The sequence below is a fragment of the Kogia breviceps genome, chromosome X (assembly GCF_026419965.1).
Source record: "Kogia breviceps isolate mKogBre1 chromosome X, mKogBre1 haplotype 1, whole genome shotgun sequence".
NCBI classification, from domain to species: Eukaryota; Metazoa; Chordata; class Mammalia; order Artiodactyla; family Physeteridae; genus Kogia; species Kogia breviceps.
In genome coordinates this window covers 41664860-41677393 of record NC_081330.1, presented here as the reverse complement: position 1 = coordinate 41677393, position 12534 = coordinate 41664860, and the positions used below count along the sequence as shown (strand labels likewise).

Sequence of the window (12534 nt, the reverse complement as noted above, 5' to 3'; positions counted from 1 at the left end):
TATAATAAGCAATATGTTTGATCTTTGTCCCCAGTTCCTTGCACAGAGATCTTCAAAGCTTTGGAATTTCCTTAATGATAGAAGTGTCTTTTGTCATTCATAAGGAGACAGACCCTTTTGAGCTTATGCTTAAGGGGGTGGGGCCCCTAGATAGCCTCAAGATGGGGCTAGTCACCAGAAATTGGAACTTTCAGCCCCAAAGGACCTCTGGGAAGGGGAACAAGATTTGATGAGCTTCCAGGCTGGTGAATGCATCCACATGCTGGGAGGGTGGCACACCCCACTTCCTTGGGAACAGAAGCTCATGCATTCAGGACGCATTCAGGACTTTGCCCTTTGTACCTCTTCATCTGGCTATCCATCTCATTTCTTTAAAATAAACTGGAAAACATTAAGTAAATGTTTCTCTGAGTTCTGTGAGCCAGTCTAGCAAGTGCATTGAACCTGAGGAGGAGGGGGGTCATGGGAACCTCTGACCTATAACTGGTCGGTCGGAAGCACAGGTGACAACCTGGACTTAAGGTGGGCATCTGAAGAGCGGGAGGGCACAGTTTTATGGGACTGAGCCCTTAACCCGTGGGATCTGACACTCCCTCAGTGTCAGAGTTGTCAGTTGCTTGGTGTGTTGAAAAAAGCACACATGAGATCTATATCTAGTTCATATGTAACTGCTGCATATATTACAGTGTGAATATACTATAGTTTATTCCTTGATGATAGAGATTTAGGTGGTTTCCAGTGCTTTGCTATTACAAACATACTGCAATGACCTTTTTCGTGCCTGCTTCCTTGTGCATGTTTGTAAATATTTCTCTAGGATTGGTGACTATAAGTGGAATTGTGGAGTCATGGGGTACACTGTTAAACTGGCCTCTGTAATGGACATGTGTCATCTGAATTCTTGCTAGACTTTGACTGGTCTGGTCCAGTCAGATCTTTGAGGCCAAACCTGCATGCCTTTGCCTCAAGCTTTCTCCTGCTGCCCCTTCTGTCTAGACTGCCCTCCCCTTCTCTGGTAAGCAAAATCCTATTCAATCATTAAAATTCAACTAAAGTATCACTTAATCCTAGAAGACTTCCCTGACATTCATCAGAGCAAGCTGAGTTAGGTGTTCTTTCCTGGTGTTCCTAAATCACCAGGTGATGAGACTTTATTATCGTCATGTGTTAAAACTATGTTTAGATGTCTATCTCCCATATAAATCAGTGATCTACTTGGGGACATTCGTGTCTTATTTGTCGGCCTATATAGGACACAGGATAGAACAAACACTCATTAAATATAAGTTCAGTGAACCATATATACAAGATTGTGACTCTGTGTCCTCTATTCCAACCTCTATCACCACGACTTCAACAACTAGGGTTGTTTTGGACCCTTTTGTGAGTCCCTGAAGCCAAGAGTGAGTAAGGCTGTGAATATGCTGGGGCCCAGGAGGGAAGAGTTCTGTGCTCTGAGCTCATCTGGATTCTGGGAAAGGCAGCGGCAGCCAGTCTGGAGAGGCCCCCCGACTCAGGCCAAATGGTGTTCCTAAGAGAAGCCACTTCTCACCACACCGCGGTGGGCAGTGTGGAGTCAGAGCATCCTAGAGCTGCAAGGGACCTCGTTCACCACAGCCTCTGACCCTACCTTTTAGGAAGAAGGAGGAGAACACAAAGAGAGGCATGGAGAGGGGTAGAAGGCTCCCAGCCTCCAGAGCCCTCCAGCCAGTGTCAGCCTGAGTCCTGCCCGGTCCAGAGCCAGGTACTGCCTCCCTTCAGCCCAGGTCTGGACCAGCCTTCCCTGTCCCTGAGTGTTTCCCAGCAGCCTGAGTTGCCACCCCACCTTTCTTCAGAGTCCCTTGCTTGTTTCTCTGGGCATATGCAGGGTGTGTGTGTGTCTGACTGTCTGTCTGTCTGTCTGTCTAGGCTCAGTTAGGATGGGGCCAGAAGCAGAAAAGAGGGGCTCTTGTCATTGCATTTCCCACTTGGCTATTTCCCCCAGGGTGGGGGTGGGGGAGGGGAGCCTGAGAGCCTCAGGCTGGACAGAGCCTGCTGCAGTCCCAGGCAGCAAGTCTTGAGACCAAAGTACTGCCATGGGTGTCATTAGGAAAGAATGCAGAGGCAGTAGCAGCAGGGGGAACCTCTGGGCTGGAGAGGGCAGAACTCTGCAACTCCAAGTCCAGACAGATGGACCCTGCAAAGGGAAACCAGACCTCCATGGGGTCTGTGCTGGAGAGGCGCTCAGAGGGCGGGGGGACTCTGTATCTGCCACAGAAGTACAGCCTCACCAGGGAGCAGGAATCCCTGAACCAGAAACCCACCCTGGGCTTCCTCAGATCCCCCAGAGAAAGGCACACCCCTGAAGACTGTTGTCATGGCAGCAGCTGCCAGGTCTGACTGCCTTCCCCCTTTGCCTGCATGGCTGCCCTGCCTGCCTTCTGGGACCTTCTGATCCTGTTCCCTGAAAAGGCCTGTGCTGCCCACCCTGGCTGCATGTAAACATGGCTGGAGCCTATTTCTCTGTAAGCAGCTTTCACTAAGGAAAGATCCCTGAAACATATTCTGAAAACCTCTAGAGTGTGAGATGTGGGGAGCAAGTCCCTCCTAAATCATATAAGCCAGTCAAGGAATCTAGTAAGAATAACCGGAAGTCCACAGATGTGTGTTCCAGGGCCAGTCTCTTTCTTGGCTTGCTAGATGAACTTAGCAATATATTTAATCTTTCTCTGTTTCTATTTTTTCATCTGTAAATGAGATCAAAAGCAGATTTATAAAAGTGTGTCCATATAGTATTTATAAATATAGATTTATAACTTTTCAGTCTGGTCTGAATTCAGGAAGGTCACCAGGAAGGATCCTGAGTCAGAGTGATTGGCCAGAGACAACCTGGAAACTAACCCCATCACCATAAAACTCGACAGTGTGAGCCATGTGGCAGAGCAGTCCTCCTGGTTTCCCTTACCCTGCTGCTCTCCACCTGGCTGCCCCTTCCCAATAAAGTCTCTTGCTTTGTCAGAACATGTGTCTCCTTGGACAATTCATTTCCAAGTTTTAGACAAGAGCCCACTCTCAGCCCTGGAAGGGGTCCCCCTTCCTGCAACAAATGGCGACTCTGGGGGCCTCTTCTTCACTACGACTGACATTCTCACCACTTGGGGTACTCAGGAACCAGCTTGTCCGGTGATGGACCAGACCCAGCAGCTGCAACTAGGACCCTTTTGTTCCTGGTCTCCTCCTGACACGGACGACTGGCCAGAGTGCCCTGACCAGGTAAGGAACAAGAGACGTTATTGACCTCTTTCCCCTTTCCCCTCTCTTTCCTCTTTTCAACCCCTCCTATCCTACTCTTTTTTCTTCTGTCCCCGTCCTGGACACAAGAGTGTGGCTTAAGGGCCTCAGCCTGATCTGAGGGTCGGAGCCTGATCACCTCTGGTGAGCAGAGAACTCAAATTCGGGTTCTGGTCTCTGGTTTCTGCTAGGGCTGAGTTCCTGTCCTCCCTTCCTGGAAGCACAGGGAAAAGTCCCGTAATGCCTGGGTGTCTGCAGTTGGCAGGAGACGTCCGTAAGGCCATCCCTTTTGTTCCCCCTACTTCCCCTTTTCTTTCAACCTGGACTCATTTCCTACCATTGAAATCTTTGAAGATCTGAGATATTTCCCTTTTCTCTGTTAGTACTCGGATCTGAAGTTCTGTGTCTCTGTAGGAGCTTTACTGAGAGACTGCAATCTTGTATTTAAGGGACTGTCTGATTAGTACAGCCAGGCCTGCATGTGTTTTATACTTTGTGTTCTGTGTTATGATTTGTGATGGCCATTCTGCCTTGTGAAATGGGATAACACTGTGTGGCCACCATATTGTTTAGACTCCAGAGAAAGCTGGTTTAGGTAAAACTCTTGAAAACTGGTTCCAAAACTGGTTCTCTTTGCATATACAGTTAGTAAAAGCACGCTTGATCAAACAGCTTTTCAGAATTCTGACCCTGCAGGAACAAGTCCTACTAGGAGAACTTGATTTTCTCTCCCTGTGTCTTCAAGACCAGGGATCTCAGGAACACTTATCTAGACTACCTCTAATTCCTGAGACTGAGGGAAAAATGGGAAGAAGCCTTTACAAATTTTACTTATTCCAACTGTTATTTATAAACTAGTGAATTTTATATTGTGATATCTGATTCATGACTAAGTTTAGAAAATGAAGCTACATGTCTCGTTGTGTCTGTCTCTCTCTCTGTATATGTCTCTGTATGTGTCTTTGTCTTTGGATAATATTGCTGAGGTTAATTTGTAAATGAGCTCTATTTAATTGGCTTAAAGAAAAGTAAGCACTTACAAATCAAACAATTCTAAATATGAGATTAAGCTAAATGAATTTCAGGTTCACATGAACTGGGAAATATTCAGTATTAAATTAATACCTGGTATTAATGTTTAAGTTTGTTGATCTAATTAATATAAACATGTCTTTAGAGTCACCAACATTAAGTGTAATACCTTTACTGTGCTTAGGTTTAATATAAGCTCAATAAAATCTTGTTATATCTGTTACAAATTTGTCAGCAAGGAAAGTAACTTGATGTGAAGAGACTTTTAAGGAAAGAAAATGCAAATGATAAGAGTTTTGGGTGAACTTTTAGGAATGTCTACTTGAGGATGATCTCTCCAGATATTTGGTAATGTGTTAAATTAAGTTAAATGATGGAAGTTTGTTGAATAGCTGGGTATTTCCCAAATAAAGTAAGATACTGAGACATCAATTACTAAACAGATAAACTAAAGGTATTTAGGACTATTAATGAATATGTTTGGTGCAACCCTGAGTTCTCTATAAGAAAGCAAATGATTTTAGAAATTATCACTGGTCAGCAATGAAGACCCAACACAGCCAAAAAAAAGAAAGAAATTATCACTGGTATTTATGTTCACCAATCTACAGAATGCGAATGTAAAAGACAGTTCATAATTGCTTACTTCTTAGTTTTCACAAGAAATTAAGGTTTTAAGAGCAGAGGATTCTAATTTAAACATGTAATTAAAGATAATAGAAATAGCCCTACGCGGCGCCACCAGCCCCACGCCTGTCCCCAGTCCGCGGCTCGGGACCCTTCGCCTGTGTCCATCACTCTATGCGGAAACGCCGCCAGCATGTCGGACAAACTGCCTTACAAAGTCGCTGACATCAGCCTGGCCGCCTGGGGACTCAAGGCCCTGGACCTCGCAGAGAATGAGATGCCGGTCCTGATGCACATGCGGGGGATGTACTCGGCCTCCAAACCACTAAAGGGCGCCCGCATTGCCGGCTACCTGCACATGAGTGTGGAGACAGCTGTCCTCACTGAGACCCTCGTTGCCCTGGGTGCTGAGGTGCGGTGGTCCAGCTGCAATATCTTCTCCACCCAGGACCATGCAGCAGCTGCCATTGCCAAGGCTGGCATTCCAGTGTATGCCTGGAAGGGTGAAACGGACAAGGAATATCTGTGGTGCATTGAGCAGACGCTGTACTTCAAGGATGGGCCCCTCAACATGATTCTGGACGATGGTGATGACCTCACCAACCTCATCCACACCAAGTAGCCACAGCTCCTGTCAGGCATCCAAGGCATCTCCGAAGAGACCACAACGGGGGTCCACAACCTGTACAAGATGATGGCCAACGAGATCCTGAAGGTGCCTGCCATCAACATCAACGACTCTTGTCATCAAGAGCAAGTTTGACAACCTCTATGGGTGCCGGGAGTCCCTCATAGATGGCATCCAGCAGGCCACAGACATGATGATTGCAGGCAAGGTGGCAGTGGTAGCAGGCTGTGGCGACGTGGGCAAGGGCTGTGCCCAGGCCCTGAGGGGCTTCGGGGCCCGCGTCATCATCACGGAGATCGACCCCATCAATGTGCTTCAGGCTGCCATGGAGGGCTATGAGGTGACCATCATGGATGAGGCCGGTCAGGAGGGCAACATCTTTGTCACCACCACGGGCTGTATTGACATCATCCTTGGCTGGCACGAACAGATGAAAGATGACGCCATTGTGTGTAATATTGCACACTTTGACGTGGAGACTGATGTCAAGTGGCTGAAAGAGAACACTGTGGAGGTGAACATCAAACCCCAGGTGGACTGCTACTTGTTGAAGAACGGGCACCGCATCATCATTCTGGCCGACGGCCAGCTGGTCAACATGGGCTGTGCCATGGGCCACCCCAGCTTTGTGATGAGCAACTCCTTCACCAACCTGGTGCTGGCACAGATTGAGCTGTGGACCCACCCAGACAAGTATCCCATCGGGGTCCACTTCCTGCCCAAGAAGCTGGATGAAGCAGTGGCTGAAGCCAACCTGGGCAAGCTGAATGTGAAGCTGACCAAGCTGACTGAGAAGCAGGCCCAGTACTTGGGCATGTACTGTGATGGCCCCTTCAAACCTGATCACTACCACTATTGAGAACCAGGCCTGCCCTTTGCCTTCCAGCTGCTGTCCTTGCCTGGGTTCCACCTCTCCTCCCCAAGAGCAAATGGCACCACCTTTGAGATTGGTTTGATAATGTTCCCCATCAACTCCCTGGGGCTAGTCACTCAGTCTTTGGCCTCTGCTGCATCCCTCATACTGTTCCAAGTGCAGCAGGGGGAATTGAGAAGTCTCTTCTCAAGCCCCAGTCATGACAGAGGTACACGGGAGTTACCCACAGGGAGCCATGAGGTCAGGGGTTTTGGAACTACTCACTCAGTCAGTCCTTCCTTAGGCTGGAAGTTGGCAGTGGTGTTCACAAAGCCCATGCACTTTACTATCCAGGCCCTCACTTGGCCTATGGACTTTATACCCATGTTCTTGGTTTACAGGTTCATTGGTTCCTCAGCCCATGACAGATGAGAAGGAGCTATGTCGAAGGGTGTGGAGGAACTGTTGGAGTTTGAATGCTTCTGAGAGCCTGGCTTAGTGCTTGGCATTCTCTTAAACCTCAGAACAATGAGGTTGGTACTTTTAGTCCCTATTTTACAGGGGTTGGAATATATTGTTAAGGGATAGCCAAGAAAGGATGAGAGAAGTGACAGCCAGAGGTTGAGAGGGGCCTGAGAAACATAAAAGTGCATTGTAACTTGATGTTCCCATCACAACTCTGGGTCAAAAAGAGATTAATTTGGTTTATAATGTTAAAAGAGAGCAAGGTGGGTTAATAAAAATTCTGGTGCCTAAAAAAAAAAGATAATAGAAATAATAAGAAAACGTCAGTATACAGTAGGAAAGTAGGATGCATGTTTTCAGTAAAGAAGGTATGAGGAATTGAGTTGCATTTTATTAAGGGAAAAGGAAGTAGGTTTGACTTAGGGCTGGCTATATGGAAAAATAAAGTGATGGATACAGAAAGTGATGAAAAGGTTTGGGGAAAGTGGATCCTGAGAAGAGTTTTGTGCATGGTCAGGACTGACTGAGTTTAAAATAAATTTGATTGAGTAAATGAATTTTTTTTCTTTTTTGGCTTCATTGGGTCTTTGTTGCTGCACACGGGCTTTCTCTAGTTGCGGTGAGCGGGGGCTACTCTTTGTTGCAGTGCGTAGGCTTCTCATTGTGGTGGCTTCTTGTTGAGGAGCACAGGCACTAGGGCACATGGGCTTCAGTAGTTGTGGCATGAGGGCTCAGTACTTGTGGCTCGCAGGCCCTAAAGCACAGGCTCAGTAGCTGTGGTACACGGGCTTAGTTGCTCCACAGCATGTGGGATCTTCCCGGACCAGGGCTCAAACCTGTGTCCTCTGCATTGGCAGGCAGATTCTTAATCACTGCGCCAGCAGGGAAGTCCCAAGTAAATGAATTTTAAAGGTAAAGCTGGTACAAAACTTGAATTTGGCTTTTCTCTCTGTTAAGAGGACAAGTTTTCATAAGATGTTGAACTGCCTTTGATAACAGATTTTGAGTTTCTTTACCTTTAAGTGATCCGTTCTATATTTGCCTTTGAAATCTTCTATTGTTACTTTGGCTAAGTGAATAACTGTTGTTTCACAGTGACCTATGATCCTATCTGATTGAGTGTTCTAAACTCTTTTGATATTTTTTGACAAAACTTCCTAAATCAAATTCTAATGAAGTTCTTTTGACCTCTAGCTAACTTTGGGATGCTTCAGAGGGCCCCTGAAACATCCCAGTGAGAGATATTAAACTAATTAGGTTCATTTGGTAGGTTAAATTACATGGGAAGTATTATCAAATAAGTAATAAACCTTCTTAGGTTATATTGTATGGTAAATGTTACTAATATAGATATTCTAGAGGTTATATGGAATTCCTAAAAATCTGATATGTCCTGGTAAAATGTTATCAGTCATAACTCTAGTTATTACTGAAAGTGTTGTATGTCACAGCAGTAACCAAGTTACTTTGTCAATTGCATTGTAATCAGATTTAAACGTGCCTTCTTAAGTCTTTTGTCATTATAGACAGTTATCATTTCACTCTGATGCCTTTGCAAAAATGCTTCCTCTTCAAGAAGATTTATAGAAAGGACTTTTGGATAAATACAAGTTTCTGACTTTCAGACCATAATGCTGAACTGGATAAGAAATTGAAGAATTCTAATGGGAAACCTGATGGCTTCATAAAACTGTCAACAAAAAGGATTATTTACATAGGACTGAGTAAACTGGTGAATACGGTTATAATTTTTATGGTTTCTATCTGAAAAATAGAAACTGGTTTAAATCTGTGTTTTCCAGGTATAAGGAAAACCTTCCCCTTAAACTAATTATGACTTACAATAATTTGGTAAGTTATACCTTTGTAAGCAGAATTGAAACATTTATGTTTTCTCTCTGTCTGCTTTCTCCAGAGATTGAAAACTCTTATGTTCCCAGCAGCTTTATCAGATAAATTAGGAAGGCTACCTCACTAACAGGTACAGAAATCTCAAGGTATTTTGGGAACCTTGAAAAGGGAGGAATTCACCTAGATCTATTAGGCAAAATCTGTGATAAGCTCTTGGTGGGATTTTCCTAGCCCTGAGAGGTCTTTTAAAAGTCCCGTCTGAGACTCCTTATAAAAGTTTCAGCAAGCAAAATGCCTATATGATCAATTATAGTTATATAGATCATCAGGCCAAGTTTATTAAGACCAGAGTTATGTTGCAAACAAACTAGTCTTAATTTGGTTATATTTTGTAAAAACGAGGGTAATTTTAGAGAGAAAAATTATATTTCAGTGAATATTAAATTCCAGTTTTGTTTACGGAGGTCTGTATTTACTAAGACTCACCTTCCAGATAGTTCCTTGCTGTTACGTTATATTAATGTAAAGTTTAACTGAAGGACACGCTAAGTTTGTTTCTTTTTTTTTTTTTTGCGGTATGTGGGCCTCTCACTGTTGTGGCCTCTCCCGTTGCGGAGCACAGGCTCCGGACGCGCAGGCCTAGCGGCCATGGCTCATGGGCTTAGTTGCTCCGCGGCATGTGGGATCTTCCCGGACCAGGGCACGAACCCGTGTCTCCTGCATCGGCAGGCGGATTCTCAACCACTGCGCCACCAGGGAAGCCCACGCTAAGTTTGTTTCTGAAGCTTATCTCAATAATCTATCTTTGGATGAAGATCAGATGCCCCACGACCTGCAACCAGGGGATTATGCATGCTGGAAAAGACATAATTTAAAGGACTTTCTCTACCCTGGGCAGAAGGACCCTTATCAGGTGCTCTTTAACTAGCTCAAGCACAGTGAAACTGAAGGGAATTGACTCTTGGATTAATTTCCACTCACAAAGGGCCCCCCCCCCACCCCGCACTGGACTGGCCTGTAGAGAGGACGGTTTACCTCAAAATAACCTTGAAACAGTGCTCAAACAGAGAAACTACACTCATGCTAGGATGAGAAGACCACCTCAGAAGTAGACAGCTTGCTCCAGATCCTCAGCCTGACTCCTACGATCATTTATAATGTTTTCTTGACTTCTTGGACCCTTGCATATGAATCAAATGTTTTCCTATCATGAGCACGATCCTATGCTAGTTTTAAAAATCAATCCAATTGTTGGGTTTGTGGCCAATTACATGTATCTAGTACTTCTGGGTTACCTTGGTGAATTTCTTCACTTCAAGGCTCTAACTGGTTGGCTCTGAGGAAATTCACTTTAAAAGCAAAATTATAGTCATGTTCAGGTCACTACTGATATTACTAGATGGAATCCCCTCACCTGGCCAATTAATAATGCCTGCTCTGACCCTGGCTATAAATTTGAGTTTTCATCTATTACTCAGGCTCAATCAGAGCAACAAGCAAAATTTCAGCCAAGGAGTAAGACCTCCCACGATTATGGGATGGATTTATGTAGTTATGTAACACCAGACTATGGTAATTAAGGCTCCTATATGTTGGGAACAATTAAATCATACTAGGGATAATCAGTCTAGTAACACTAGGAAACTGGGCTGGGTGCCTTATGGACAATGCCAATATATAATTTCCCTTAAAGATAAGGATTGGTACAGAACAGACTAAGTCAGATGACCTAGGATATACTGGGCTGCACCTAATGGAAGTTCTTGACTTACGTTCTTGCTTATGACCTTACTAATCTGCTAGCTATATTGTTTTTTATACTGCCTGTTTTACAAAATTGTTGTTTCTTGCATTACCAAATGTGTGACTGAGCCTCTGATAAAATGATGATATATAGTTCCATATAAGATCAATGATTTAATGGTGTAATTCTAGATATGGGAAGAAGCAACAAGAGGGAATATTTTCCTGGACCATAAGAGACTAGTGAGATGGGTGGTCTGAAGACTAGTGGCACTGTTAATGAAGCCTAGTCCAATAATAGCAGGACACTGAGTGGCCTATCAGTGAAATCTTTGCCAAACCTGGGAATAGGTATTCCTAGCACCATGGGCCGAAATGGTCATGAAATGCCCCCCAAACCATGGTCAAATTTATGACCCTGAAGGGGCTCTGCCAACTGAAAATTGCCATCTGCCTCTGCAAGGGTTAAGTCAATGGCCACTGCAGCCACTGACCTTCAACATCCCCTGAAAGGAATTCAGGGTGTAGATCAGGATGAGGCACTCTGTGCCCTGAGAAAACCTGGAAGAACAGGCCTTTAGCTAGTTAGATGTTTTCAGGAAAAGATCTTATGAGCCCAAATTCTTTCATCTTCTCATACCTAGAGAAACACTAACATCATTAACGGTGACATCTGCTTTGGCTATTAAGGGGAATATTACAATTAAAAGTCAAAATGGAGTATCTATGGTTTAGACACCCAATGAAATAACTAGGTAACATTATGGGTGTGATTTCAGACAAGTCCTTGTATTGCTAAGAACTTGAGTTTTCTGAGCTGTGTCAGAATTGGATGCCACCAGCCATTCTCAAAACAATGTCAGCTGGCAGCTGGTAACTACAACCTTACTTTTTAAAGGTCTTGTAACTATTACATTTTTAGACAATGAAATTGCTTTAGATCATACATTAACAAACAGAAGAGACATGTATGATGACCAATAGTACCTGTTATCTATGTGTTAATACCACATTAAAAGTTAAAACTTACTTAGATAAATAGACAACTTAGATAAGTAGACAACTGGCTACCTGGCTACAAGTCTCCCCAAAGTGCTGGTTCAGATTGGGTTTCAGGCTTATTTTCCTGAAATGAAATGAGATTTATTTTTCCTATTAAAATTCCAGTTGTCACTCCTCCAACTACTTCTAATTGGGTCTGTTACACTAAAATGGCAGACCAGGGATTGAGATTTTAATCATACAAGACTCCAATCCAGAGCTCAGAACTCAGAAATATTTCTGATTCAGTGTCTATTTTCCAAATTGAGGCAGGACTATGCTCCATTTTAGCAGGAAGTGGCCAGAGCCGTCATTATCCAGTTCCCTGAATTGAAACTGAGCAGGACTCTGTGGGGCTCTGGAGTACAAATCCTTTCTGTGTCCCCTGTTTCTTGTTTGTAGGATTTAGAGTTCATTCAGCCTCCTTGACCATTCCAAAGGGCAGATTCAAACAGTTGCTAATCAGAGAATGGAGGGGATACAGAAACAGTGGAGTCAAGTGGTGGTACAGCCTTGGGGCAGGCTTCTGGCTCCTCCTAAGGAGTATGCATAGCAATACCTTTGAGTTTTTCTGCAGGAACTAAGGCCCCCACCCACGTGGAGGATGGTTAACTTCAAGCTGAGTACAAGATTCCTAGAGCAATGTCCTGTTACTTTGCCACCAACCAATCAGAAGAAAGTCACACATCCTGCAGATTTTGCCTTCCTTTTCTGGGCCCAGTGATGACCATCCAGTTAGACCTCCTGTTTGGCCCCTATCTGTTTCATCTCCGACAGGGTTCAACAGTTTCAGGCTAAATTGTTGTTACCATGAGGGTGAATACTGGTTTCGGTCATATAATACCTCGATTTAGATCAGGTAGAGAGAGACTTCTACTCTACTAGGCAGGACTATGCCCACTCTCAGCAGGAAATAGTTACAGAAGAAAGAGACTTTTGCCCCAATTCCCAAGAAGTATCTTGAGTATGAAGTCTCTCATGGGGGAGTTGTTAGGGGAACCAATGACTGAAACTGCCCGCTCTG

General features: G+C 44.4%; 1 pseudogene; it reads left to right on the top strand.

Annotated features, from left to right (window-relative positions):
* The first annotated feature begins 5068 nt into the window (after window positions 1-5068).
* On the top strand, window positions 5069-6553 carry LOC131747863 (adenosylhomocysteinase pseudogene; annotated as a pseudogene).
* The last annotated feature ends 5981 nt before the right edge of the window (window positions 6554-12534 follow it).